We start from the raw sequence: 13077 nt of genomic DNA, 5'->3' as shown, positions 1-13077 counted from the left end.
AACGATCGAACAACCTTAGGATTACTCAAAGGATGAGATTTATCCATATAAAATCATTTTAGAATATTTTTCTTTATATGTGGACTGATGGATGAAGATTCCATTGAACAAATGCTCGATCTGGAGGGCGAGACAAAATTTGGTCCTTCCGAGATTTTTCATCTCAAATTCTTTCATCAAATAGTTTGCGGTCTTTATGAGCTCTTCAGGAGTTACCAAAAGATTTAGATCCTCCACATAAACCGCAATGTTAATAGCAAGAGTACCCAATTATCGTCATCTGGGTAGTGTCGAGTTGATAAAATTTAAACCAAGGAATATAGTAATCATCTTCGTTTTCAGCCTCAATTACCCACCCCTCTCCAGAGCCGTCGGCGGTTGGCTGCACATGGAATCAAATTACAAATATATTTTTTAACCTGAAAATATATTATAATTGAATCCTCTGAAATTTTAAATGTTACCCACTTCTCCCTAACGACATTTTTGTCTTAAATGAGCTATTTTATTGTGACTCCTATGTCGGGGTAAAATGGGGAATTGGGGATAGACTAAGAAATATTCCACGAAATCTAAAAAAACAATTTATTTTGATTCCGTAAGGGTGAACGTGTACGATGAATACAATATACACGTGTGGATGCTATTATACGAAAAAAAAAGTTTTTTTTTGTAATTATACCTCAAATTAGAGGTGGTTGTAATTTACTCATCTTTCTTTTAGCCTGTCCAAAAATCCAAAACAATTGTTACTTTATGGTTTATTTATTTTGAAAAATAGAGATGTGCAATTGAAAAATGGAAAATACGAAAGCAATTACTATAAAGAAAAAGTAGAGGAAATACAAAACAAAACCATAGAAATATAATAGAAAGAGAAAATGTGCATGAATTTTCATTATGCTATAAAGTGAAACAAAAATTCGTATTATGGATTATGGGAGAGCATGATACATTGATTGAATGCATTGATTGAAATATCAATAATTTTTTTACTTAACTAACCATAAATAGTATATAGTGTAACTTACTAATTAAGGGTAAAATATATATTTTTGTTTCTTAACATTTTTGTGCTTCCTATTATGCCCCTTATTACAAAGTTATACCATCAATTAGTTAGGATCAATTGTGTAATAACAAAAATGAAAATAATAAATTAACATAGCTTAATAATGTAGTTTAAATATCAAATGTCTTTTCATGTGGTATATTTATACTAAGGCAAGAGTTTATTTTCTTCATATTGAATTTTTCTCTACGTATTGAAATTTTTCATGTAATTTAATTTGTACAAAACTACATTTGAAGAGCTTTCCAATGATATATTATAAGCATATACTTGTAAAACTTTATTTTAAAATAAATCATTTTATTTTAAGTTAAGCATTAGATACCTAAAGTAGTTTCAACTTTTAAATTAGCTCTCATATAATTTTTATCACGGATATTCCACAAATATGAAAATAGAATAATACAAACTCAAACGAATTATTATTTACTAATACTATTAATAATATTTATATAATGTTATATTAAAAGTATGATAATCTTTTCATATATTATGATTTATTTTGAAAGTTGAAGTTTATTTTCTTAATTTATTAAATAAAATGTATTTTACATAAAACTCATAATAGAGTTTTTCAGTGACAAATCATAAACATGTAAGTGAACATTATCAACTTAATTAAGAATTATTTAGAAATAACAAAATAAAATTAAAAAATAAATAATAATAACCAATACATAATAAATATTTTTAAAATAAGATGAAATAGTTGTGAATGACTAAGATTAATTTTAAAATATCGAGGTAAAATAAATTCTTAAATTTCATGTACTTATCGTTATTTATGGATTTTATTAGTATATGTGATAATATGATTTAACCATAGTCAATTATGTAAAAAAACATAAAAAGAAAATAAGTTAATAAATAATAATGTATATTAATTACTTTTTAGTATTATAATTTTAATGTTACGGATCAGTTAGTGTACTACAAAATATACTATTTTTTTTTGTTACTATAACTATTTTTATACATTAAATTTCAACAATGTCTTTTCTTTAGAGTGACATTTCAAGAGTTTTCCAATGATCAAAATATTATAAATATTTCGGAAATTTCAGAAATTGCATTAATTTATAATCTCTTGATTCAAATTTGGATATAATGGGATTTTTCACAATGTTTTCACTTTTTTTTTTCCTGAATTTTATAGCGAAATGCATGAACATCTCGAAAAAATTCAACAAATTGCAATAAATAAAACCTAGAAAAAACAATATGCAACACAGAGTTCCTGATATAAGTAAAATGCTACAGATTCCTTCATTACCAAATAAATATAAGCTAAATATTTAAATAGACATATAACATATTACTACCAAAAATTTTAGTGACTGTTTTTTATAATATCATTATATTCGTTTTGTCACTTGCATAAAATTTTATGAAATTATCATCGATCTTATCGTATTCTTTTCATAAAAAAAATATTACGAAGACATACTAAATCAAATGTAGTTTCATTTTACGGGTTTTTAAAGTTTCATATAATTTCCTTATTACTAAATATGTCTATTTAATTTACATATTTCGATAAAAGAAAAGTTATAAATTTATATCAAATAAAAATATTCTAGAGGTTTGAGATGTAAATCATGAAACTAAATCACGCCATTAAAAATATTTTATGGATTATTAGAAAATTATTATTTTCCGATGATCCATAAATGCTAGTCGAATTTGAGAATACAAAGTTCCCAAACATTACTTTTGTCTATGTGTTAAATAAAAAAAAAAAACCAAAAAAAAAAACAAAAAAAAAAAAAAAAACAAAAAAAAAAAAAACAAAGAGAGATCGAGAGAGAGCAGTAAAGTGCAAATATATTAATTGGATGTATTGATTGAAATATAAATAATATTTTCACGTACATAACAATATGTAATATACATTGATATATAATAACTTACTAATAAGGGTAGAATATGTATCACAAAAAAGTTAAGAAACATAAAACATTCATGCTTTTAAAGGTAGGGAGATTATTTAAATAAAAATTAATATATATAAAAACAAAAAAATAAAAATAAAAATAAAAATAAAAAGATAAGGCTCGCGAACCGGCTCGTGAGTTCATAAACAACTAAAAAAAGCTCTAGCTAGCTCGACTCATCTTAAAGCTCGCGCGAGCTCGAATTCGAGTTCAAGTTTTTTTCGAGTCGGCTCATCGAGCTAACGAGCGCCTCAACTCGTTTACCACTCCTACCTCGTTTAGAAATTGTTGGTTTTTGGCCCAAATGTGTTTTGGGCCATAAAGCCCAAATGCCATAATTTTATATACACCACCATACTGAGTTAAGCCCAAGGCATTTATGAGTGAGCCCAACCCATTTGTGAGCCAAATCCGTCCGTTGGATTTTAAGCTCAATCTGGACCGTTCATTGTCTCACTGAAATACCTCTTTCTCTCTCTTCATTTCTCTCACTCTGAAACCCTAACCTTACATCTTCTTCTCCGCCGCTCCTGCTTCTGTCTTCTTCCTCCCTTGTACTGCCTTGACTGAGTTATGGCTGGAGGTCAAACAACATGGTACATTGCTGACTTTGACTTTCCGGTACAGCCTTCACCGCCTCTATTTGACTTCAGTCCCTTTAAATACAGACATGGAGGCTGGAAGAGGGTAAGACAGAGAAAACCTTAAATCCGACCTAAATCCCTCTGTTTTCTACTTCGTGAGTTCAGAAATTGGGGTTTTGGTGAGTGGGTAAGCTTGAGTGCTTGATCTGTTCTTCCTTCGTGGTTTTCTGGGTAATCTAGGGTTAGAGTGTTGTGTGAGAGAGAGAAGATCTGTTCTTCTTGAGGTACTCTGGTGGGGTATATTTGGAAGTGTGAATCTCTGGTGTGAAATTGGAAGACTGAGCTGAAAATCTCAATCTATTTGATTTTTCCAATTTATTCATACCTTTTATTATTTTCTTTCGTTTATACATTCATATCTATATATCTATTCTCCTTGGCAGTAATTAATACTGCATAAGGGGAATACATATAATTTACAGTAGGTTTTGAATGGAGCTTGGCAGTTTGATACCCTACAGTGGTATCAGAGCTATGGCTATAGCTTAGCTCTACTAAAAGCGGAGTAATCAAAACCTAACTTGGTTTTGTCAAGGTAAGACCTCTGAAACCCTAGTTTCATTTCCTGTTCGTTGACCTCTGGAGATTGGGAGCCCTGTGTGGCTATTGAGTTGGCCCTGTGTGGCGTGGTGGCCCTGTGTGGCATTATATGGCCTTGTGTGGCATTATTTGACCTTGCTTGATCTTTCCCTCTCTTCTACTTGTTATTTTTTCCGCACTTAGTGTAGTTAAGGATTGCTCTCATCCACCCTTTCTTGTCCGGACCGCCTTAGTGTCGCAGGAATCTGGAAAGGGGAGGGCAATCTGATTATTTACTGCGATACTCTGTATTTTCTGTGTGATTCTGTGTGACTGTGTGATTCTGTGTGACTGTGTGATTCTGTGCCTCTTATCTGTGTGAAACAATGAATGCTTATCCCTTAGCTCCTTTTGATGGAAAAGGGGATTTTCCTATTTGGCAACAGAAAATAAAAGGTGTTTTAGTACAACAAAAATGTTTTAAAGCTGTTACTTTAGCTTATGATGATACCACTCCTGCTGCCAAAAAGGCAGAATTTGATGCACTTGCCTATTCTTTGATTATCTTGAACCTAAGTGACTCTGTGATTAGAAAACTAGGAAAACAAGATAATGCTAAAGCCTTATGGGATAAATTGGAAGAACTTTATACTGAAACCTCCTTGCCCTCCAAAATGTTTTTGTTGGAAAAATTCTTTAGGTTCAAACTGGATTTAAACAAAGACATTGATGATAACCTTGATATTTTTACAAAACTGGTTCATGATATTAATCTAACTGGAGACAAAAATATTGATGATTATTCTCCTATTGTTTTGTTAAATGCTATCCCTGATACTTACAGTGATGTAAAGTCAGCCATTAAGTATGGCAGAGATAAGGTTTCTTTGGACACTTTGATAAATGGTTTAAAAAGCAAAGAACTGGATTTAAAAGCTACCAAGGGTAGTAAATTTTTTGGTGAAATCAATTTTGTGAAAGGGAAGCCTAAAAATCATTTTCAAAACAATTTTCAAAATAAATTTCAAAATAAGGCTTCCTCTAGTAACCAAAACCAGTCTTAACAAAAACCTAAAAAGGGCAAGGGGTGGAATAAGTTTAAAGCCAAAGGCAGAAAGTGTTACAATTGTGGTAAAAATGGTCATTATGCTAATGACTGTTCTGAGCCTAAAAAGGAAAGAACCAATGAACATGCTAATGTTGTGACTGATAACCTTGGTGATGTGTTTATGGTTGGTGATGTAATGCATGATTATGTGAACTCTGTGATCTCCTCTCTATGTGATAATGATTGGATTTTTGACTCTGCATGCACCCATCATATGACACCTCATAGACATCTGTTTTCTTCTTATGTGAAACTTGAAAATGGTAATGTGTCTATGGCTGATAACAGTGAAAGAACTGTAGTTGGAATTGGAACAATCTGCCTAAAATTTGAATCTAGTTTTGAATTAATTCTTAAAAATGTTAGGCATGTCCCTCAACTTAGCAGTAATCTTTTGTCTGTTGCTATTCTTGAAGATAGTGGTCTGCATGGTAATTGGGGAGATGGTTGTCAAAGAATCATGATGCATGATAAATTTGTTTTCAAAGCTGTTAGAATGCAAAATCTCTATGTGTGTTCTGCTGAACCTGTTTTGCATGCCAACACTGTTAATCATGACATGTCTATTCTATGGCATAAGAGGTTAGGTCATATAAGTGGTAAAGGTCTTGAAATTCTGCATAAGAATAATTATCTGAGTGATGATTGTGTGACTGATTTACCTGTATGTGATTCATGTATCCTTGGAAAACAATCTAAAGTTAAATTTCCTGTTTCTCCATTCCCCAATTCTTCTAAATGTTCTGATATACTTGAATATGTGCATGCTGATGTGTGGGGCCTTGCCCCGGTTCCCTCTCATGGTGGTAATAGATATTTTCTGTCTATTGTTGATGATTTTTCTAGAAAAGTGTTTGTGTTTTTACTCAAGAATAAATCTGATGTGTGTGAAAGATTTAAAAATTGGAAAATCTTGATTGAAAACCAAACTGGAAAGAAAATCAAAACTTTGAGAACTGATAATGGAACTGAATTCTGTAATGCTGAATTTGATACTCTGTGTTCTAAATCTGGCATTAAGAGACATAAAACTGTTGTGTATACACCTCAACAAAATGGTATTGCAGAAAGAATGAATAGAACTTTACTTGATAGAGTTAGGTCTATGCTAAATTCTTCTGGCTTGAAAAAACCTTTTTGGGGTGAAGCTGTTCTTACAGCTGCTTATTTGATAAATAGGTCTCCTTATGTGCCCTTAAATGGGGAATTACCTGAATCTAAATGGTGTGGTAAACATGTTGATTTATCAAATTTGAAAGTTTTTGGCTGTACTGTGTTTGTTCATCAAAAACTTGATAAACTTGACCCCAAATCTGTGAAATGTGTTTTCTTAGGATACCCTGAAGGGGTTAAGGGGTATAGGTGTTGGTTGTATAGTGATCAGGGTTTTAAAACTGTGATTAGCAGGAATGTTGTGTTTAATGAAAATGAATTTCCATGCTTATCTGTTTCTAATATTGTTTCTCCTGATACCACTTCCTCTGAGGTGGAGATTCCACCTGTTAATTCTGTTCAAACTGAAAATGAAAACACTAATGATGAAGTTGTTAATAATGAGATGCCTGAAAACACTGTGTTTGATCAAAATGTTAATCTTGATGTCCCCTTTGTGAATGATCTTGGTGATTACCAACTTGCTAGGGATAGAGATAGAAGAAACATTGTTAGGCCTCATCATTTAAATGATTACCAACTTGCTTCTCATGTGTTTCATGTGTTTGACTCTTTAGATGGTAATGAACCTAAGTCTTATAGGGAAGCTTTGAATTCTAATGAGTCTGTTGAGTGGTTAAATGCTATGAATGATGAAATGAAGTCTTTACATGTTAACCATACTTGGATTCTTGTACCTAAACCTCCTGCATGCTCTTTAGTTGACTGTAAGTGGTTGTTTAAGGTTAAACATGAATCGGACTCTGTTAGATATAAAGCTAGGCTAGTGGCTAAGGGGTTTACCCAAAAGGAAGGTATTGATTACACTGAAATATTTGCCCCTGTTGTGAAATTCACCACTGTTAGAATCATGCTTGCTTTAATTGCTCATTTTAACTGGGAATTAAAACAAATGGATGTGAAAACTGCTTTTCTGCATGGTGAATTAAATGAGCAAATATATATGTGCCAGCCTGAGGGTTTTTGTGATAAAAAACATCCTGATTATGTGTGCCTTCTTAAGAAATCTTTGTATGGACTGAAACAGTCACCTAGGCAATGGAACAAGAAATTTGATGCATGCATGATGTCTTTAAAATTCAAAAGAAGTTCATTTGATCCATGCTTGTACTTTAAAGAATTTGCAAAAAATCCTGTGTTCTTGCTTATCTATGTGGATGACATGCTTCTTGCTAGTCCTTGCATTCAAACTGTTAATCATGTGATTAAATGTCTTAGTGATGAGTTTGACATGAAACTTCTTGGCAATGCAAAAAGAATTCTTGGCATGGACATAATTAGAGATATAACTGACTGCACTTTGTTTCTGAATCAATCCTCCTATATTGAGAAAATCCTTGAAATTTTTTCTATGTTGTCTGCCAAACCTGTATATGTTCCTCTTGCTTCTCATTTTATGCTAAGTAAGGACCAGTCTCCCAAGACTGAGCCTGAAATCTCTGAAATGAAAAATGTGCCATATGCCAATGCCATTGGCTCTGTTATGTACTTGATGGTTAGTACTAGGCCTGACATTGCATATTCTGTGAGCTGCTTGAGTAGATATATGTCTAATCCAGGTTTGCCTCACTGGGAGGCTCTAAAATGGCTGCTTAGATATTTGAAAGGTACTGTTAAAACTGGTTTGATGTTTTCAAAAGGCAAAACTGAAATTGAACTATGTGGTTATGTGGATTCAAACTTTGCCAATGATAGGGACAATAGAAAATCATCTATCTCCTATGTGTTCACCTTAAATGGTGCTTGTGTTAGTTGGAAATCTCAACTCCAACACATTGTTGCTCTGTCTACTACTGAATCTGAATATATAGCTGCTACTGAGGCTATTAAAGAAGCCATTTGGCTTAAAGGGCTGTTGTTGGAAGTTGATATGCTTAATTCCAAAGTGGTAGTATTTTCTGATAGTCAATCTGGCATTCAACTGTGTAAAAATCATGTTTTTCATGATAGAACTAAACACATTGATGTGAAGTTCCACTTCATTAGGGATGTAGTTGAAAAAGGGATTATTGACCTTGAAAAAATCCCATCTGAGTTCAATCCAGCTGACATGGGAACAAAATGTCTGCCTTGACTTGCTGTGTGCTAGTTTGTAGTCTGTGTGACTTGGTATTTATGCTTTCTTTGTGATTGCTTGTTTAATCTTTTTCTGTGTGACTAAGATTGTGCTGTCTATGTGATTGCATTACTGCATTTATTTTAAGTGCATATAAGTTGTATTCGGAGTGAACACAACTTGATATACTTGTATGAACTGTGTGCTCTTACTGGTGTGTCAAAAATCAGCAATGATGACTTCCAAATTTTTTTAGAAATTTTCACTAATGATTCACATTTGGTCCAAGGTGGAGAATTGTTGGTTTTTGGCCCAAATGTGTTTTGGGCCATAAAGCCCAATTGCCATCATTTTATATACACCACCATACTGAGTTAAGCCCAAGGCATTTATGAGTGAGCCCAACCCATTTGTGAGCCAAATCCGTCCGTTGGATTTTAAGCTCAATCTGGACCGTTCATTGTCTCACTGAAATACCTCTTTCTCTCTCTTCATTTCTCTCACTCTGAAACCCTAACCTTACATCTTCTTCTCCGCCGCTCCTGCTTCTGTCTTCTTCCTCCCTTGTACTGCCTTGACTGAGTTATGGCTGGAGGTCAAACAACATGGTACATTGCTGACTTTGACTTTCCGGTACAGCCTTCACCGCCTCTATTTGACTTCAGTCCCTTTAAATACAGACATGGAGGCTGGAAGAGGGTAAGACAGAGAAAACCTTAAATCCGACCTAAATCCCTCTGTTTTCTACTTCGTGAGTTCATAAATTGGGGTTTTGGTGAGTGGGTAAGCTTGAGTGCTTGATCTGTTCTTCCTTCGTGGTTTTCTGGGTAATCTAGGGTTAGAGTGTTGTGTGAGAGAGAGAAGATCTGTTCTTCTTGAGGTACTCTGGTGGTGTATATTTGGAAGTGTGAATCTCTGGTGTGAAATTGGAAGACTGAGCTGAAAATCTCAATCTATTTGATTTTTCCAATTTATTCATACCTTTTATTATTTTCTTTCGTTTATACATTCATATCTATATATCTATTCTCCTTGGCAGTAATTAATACTGCATAAGGGGAATACATATAATTTACAGTAGGTTTTGAATGGAGCTTGGCAGTTTGATACCCTACAGAAAAAAATACACAATTCGTAGGTAACAGCCCCGGAAGATAATTGCATGAAACTGCTAGGTTTTGTTTGAACAAATGCATTTGCTGGCACTGTTTATTTGAAAAATTATAACAATTTGTAGAGTTATCCAAATTGTCCAAATAATACACCAAATTGAACCTTACAATGTAAAATACAAGTTCTTAGAAGACACACAGCCCAAATTATTAGCTCAACATAGCAAAAACGGCCTCGTAAGAAGAATATTCAAAACTGCCCTGTTTTTACAGATTTAAAGTCACTTAATTCGGACCACTAATCAGCTTCAAAACATACTCTAACTCGATACAATTTTACACTAACCAATAGTTTTCGAGGTCCTCTACGAGTTTCGTCAAGGAATGATTCCCAAATTCGCACTCCAAACCCTCCAAATTCTGCTCCGAAAACAGGTGCGGCAGCAGGTTTTCTTTCCCTAAAGTTCCGGTGCGCAGCTGGGATTCTCGCCAAATTCCGGCGACCACCGCCGATGAATACCACCGAGAACAATTACTGAAACATAATATACCGAAATGGATATTCTTTTTTGCTGATTGATGGAGGCAATGTAATGATTTATTCGATTTTTCTGTGCTTTTTTTTTTCAGTTTTCGATCAAGCTTATAAAAACCGAGCATCAAAATCTTCCAACATTTTACGATTTCGAGTACAGAGACATGAAAACTAGTAAAGCACATGCTCATGAAAATGGCAGCTAACCTTAATAGCCGATGCTTGATCCATCGTCAATTCATCACAGTTTAAGCTCCTGCAAATTAGTTAAACCAGACATCAGATTAATCCATGCAAGAAAAAACCGAAATGACTTGTTTAAGAAACGACTTTTCGAACCAATTGAAAAAATGTTTTTGCACTCCAAAGTTGGAGTCTGGTTCTAGTATTTTATCAAACACCTTGTATGCACGCTGCACCTATGGAAGGCTGACTTCTCAAGGTTTCTAACCGTGGGTCCTGGTCGTCGAGATTCACCCTCTAAGGCCTCCGTTCAATTAATTCTTTAAAGAGCCAAACGCTGGAATTCGATTTCTGGACAGCTAGTCGTCCTCTTCGCCCGATTCCGGCGACCGTCTGATGTAACCACCGCTGGAGGCCAGCACCACTGGAAAGCTGACTTCCCAACGATGTGACTTGATCGTCATAACCCCTCGTTCACACAGCCCTAATTTTGTCGATAATTGAATTGGGGATTTGCAATTCCAACCTCAAATTTGTTTCATATACCTCACTTCTTCAAACCCCTTCTTGAATTCGAATTTTCTCCAATTAATTTCTGGAATTTCAGCCAAGAACCGAGAGGGAGAAGGAGAGAGTAGGCGAGAGAGTAGGCGAGAGAGAAAGAGAGCGATGAAGAAACAAAACAAAGATATGGCTGTATTTTTTCATTATTTGCATTTTCGCCCCCATCTTTCTTTTATTTTCTTTTCTTTTCTTGATTTGTTTAAAACTAAACTAGTGACCAAATCGATTTGATTTCCCTAAATAGTTTCATAGTAACCAAATTCAAGTGGTTGCTAGCAACCCAATTAAATGGTTGTTAATAATTAAATTAAAGACTCGTAGCAACCGTAAAAAAAATTGATGTTGAATTGGTCACTATTGTCATTAAGTTATAGTGACCATAAAATTTGTCGCTACAAACTTTAACTTTAGTTGCTACAAGATGTCTAACTATTAGTGACCACTTATAGCTACCAAATGTTCGTTGGTCGCAACACGATTTAACCCTTCCCACTTTTGCTACAAAATTACTTTTGGTCACTAAATGTGAACATTCAGTGACCATTTAGTTATGGTCGCTGAGAATTTGGTCACATAAACTAGTTTTTCTTGTAGTGGGTGGAAAATGAGAAGATGATATTTTAGAGAGAGAAAAATTTTCAATTACGTGTATGATTTGGTAAAATTGGTGTGGGATTTAGCATAGCCGTTACTAATTATAGAAGAAAATATAATTTAACCAAGTGGATGATGTGAAGGTTAAAATTTGATTTTATTTTTTAGTGGATGATGTGAAGGTTAAAATTTGATTTTTTTTTTTTATCACTATGCAAAAATCGGCTACTATAGATATACAAGGAGAACGATTTTTTCGTTTGACTCATTTTCTACTCTTAACTCCTTTTAGATTCTTAAGGGATAAGATGAAAGAGAGTTGAACAAAATTTGGCCTCTCTTGGAGGACAAATTTTCGGCCGCATAGTTTTGGAGAAGATTTTTTTCTTCACTTGCGTTTACATCTTGCAGTGGACGAATTTGAGTAGAAAAACTCTCAAATTTCTCCTCTTCTTTTCTTTTTAATTATGGTGTTAAATATACAATAGAAGATCAAAGGTTTTTGTGAACAAAAAAATGAGGAGCTCGATGATTGCTATGTTTGTGATTGAGGATTCCAAGCTAACTATTTTATCATGACCGGAGTTTAGGATCAAATCTTAATCATAAAACGCAAGTAATAGATTTAGGTTTTGTTCAACTTTACAAGAATCGAATCTATGCATGCTAATAAAATTAAAATCAGTTAAAATTGAATCGCAATCAAATTTTCAGTGGCTCTTGGGACACATATCCCAACATGAAGACCTATGATGATAATCTGACACGAATTGATAAACATGGTTTCAATCTTACGAATATTATTTTAATTTTCAAAAGCTTTCTCCCTCTAGGGGTTTGAAAAGTCCCGATATTTGCATATTCACTTCTAAAATGAACGTGAAATCGCACGTTTCACGCCCAAACAAAAAACATAAAAATATCCTTCACAAGAGTGTATTACGCCTAAATTGGGAGTGAAACAATAGTTCCCACACCTAACATGGGTGTGAATGATTTTTCAATTTTTGTTTTCTTGTTCTTTTTATTTTGTTTTAGTTAAGTAGTGATTACTTAATTATTAATGAATAATAATAATAAGAAATTTTAACTAATTATTTATCGGTTAATAATTAATAAATAATTATTGATTAATAGTTATTTAGTATTAAGCTGATAACTATTAATAATTTTGACGTAATTAATGAATAATAATAATAATTGGTAAAAAAATGGGGACTATTAGCCATAACCCCCTCTAGTGTTTTTTTAATAAGGGGGGATCCAGCCATATTTTCAATATTAGTGGAAAACCCACTATTTTAATGATTTTCGAAAATATTATGGAAGGACACACAAAATTCAGAAATTTGATATCCCTACAATCGCAAACTCAAAATTTTTTAATATATAAATTTAAATAAATTTAATTTTTCGGTTTTTTTATTATTTTAATAAAAAACTAACAATAATAGCTTTAAAAAATATTTTTCTTTTAATTTTAATTAAAAATAATTTTTATTTTGTTTTATTTTTTTAATTTCCGTTTTTTTTGTTCGTAATCAACTATAAAGATTCCGAAACCAACTATAATATTTCTGAAA

The 13077-nt window shown here is 33.1% G+C and overlaps 1 long non-coding RNA gene across 2 annotated transcripts; it reads right to left on the bottom strand.

The window, feature by feature from the left end:
- Positions 1-9653: 9653 nt before the first annotated feature.
- LOC148768059 (uncharacterized) lies at positions 9654-11006 on the bottom strand. 2 transcript variants are annotated; one of them, XR_016033425.1, is made up of 3 exons: positions 10493-11006; positions 10361-10409; positions 9654-10153 (listed from the first exon to the last, which is right to left on the bottom strand). It is a non-coding gene; the product is annotated as an uncharacterized LOC148768059 (long non-coding RNA). The 2 variants fall into 2 exon arrangements; XR_016033424.1 differs by having other exon boundaries at positions 10555-11005.
- Between the last annotated feature and the right edge of the window lie 2071 nt (positions 11007-13077).

The sequence above is a fragment of the Erythranthe guttata genome, chromosome 9, assembly GCF_056151865.1.
Source record: "Erythranthe guttata isolate IM_541 chromosome 9, IM_541, whole genome shotgun sequence".
NCBI classification, from domain to species: Eukaryota; Viridiplantae; Streptophyta; class Magnoliopsida; order Lamiales; family Phrymaceae; genus Erythranthe; species Erythranthe guttata.
This window is presented reverse-complemented; position numbering and strand designations above follow the sequence as displayed.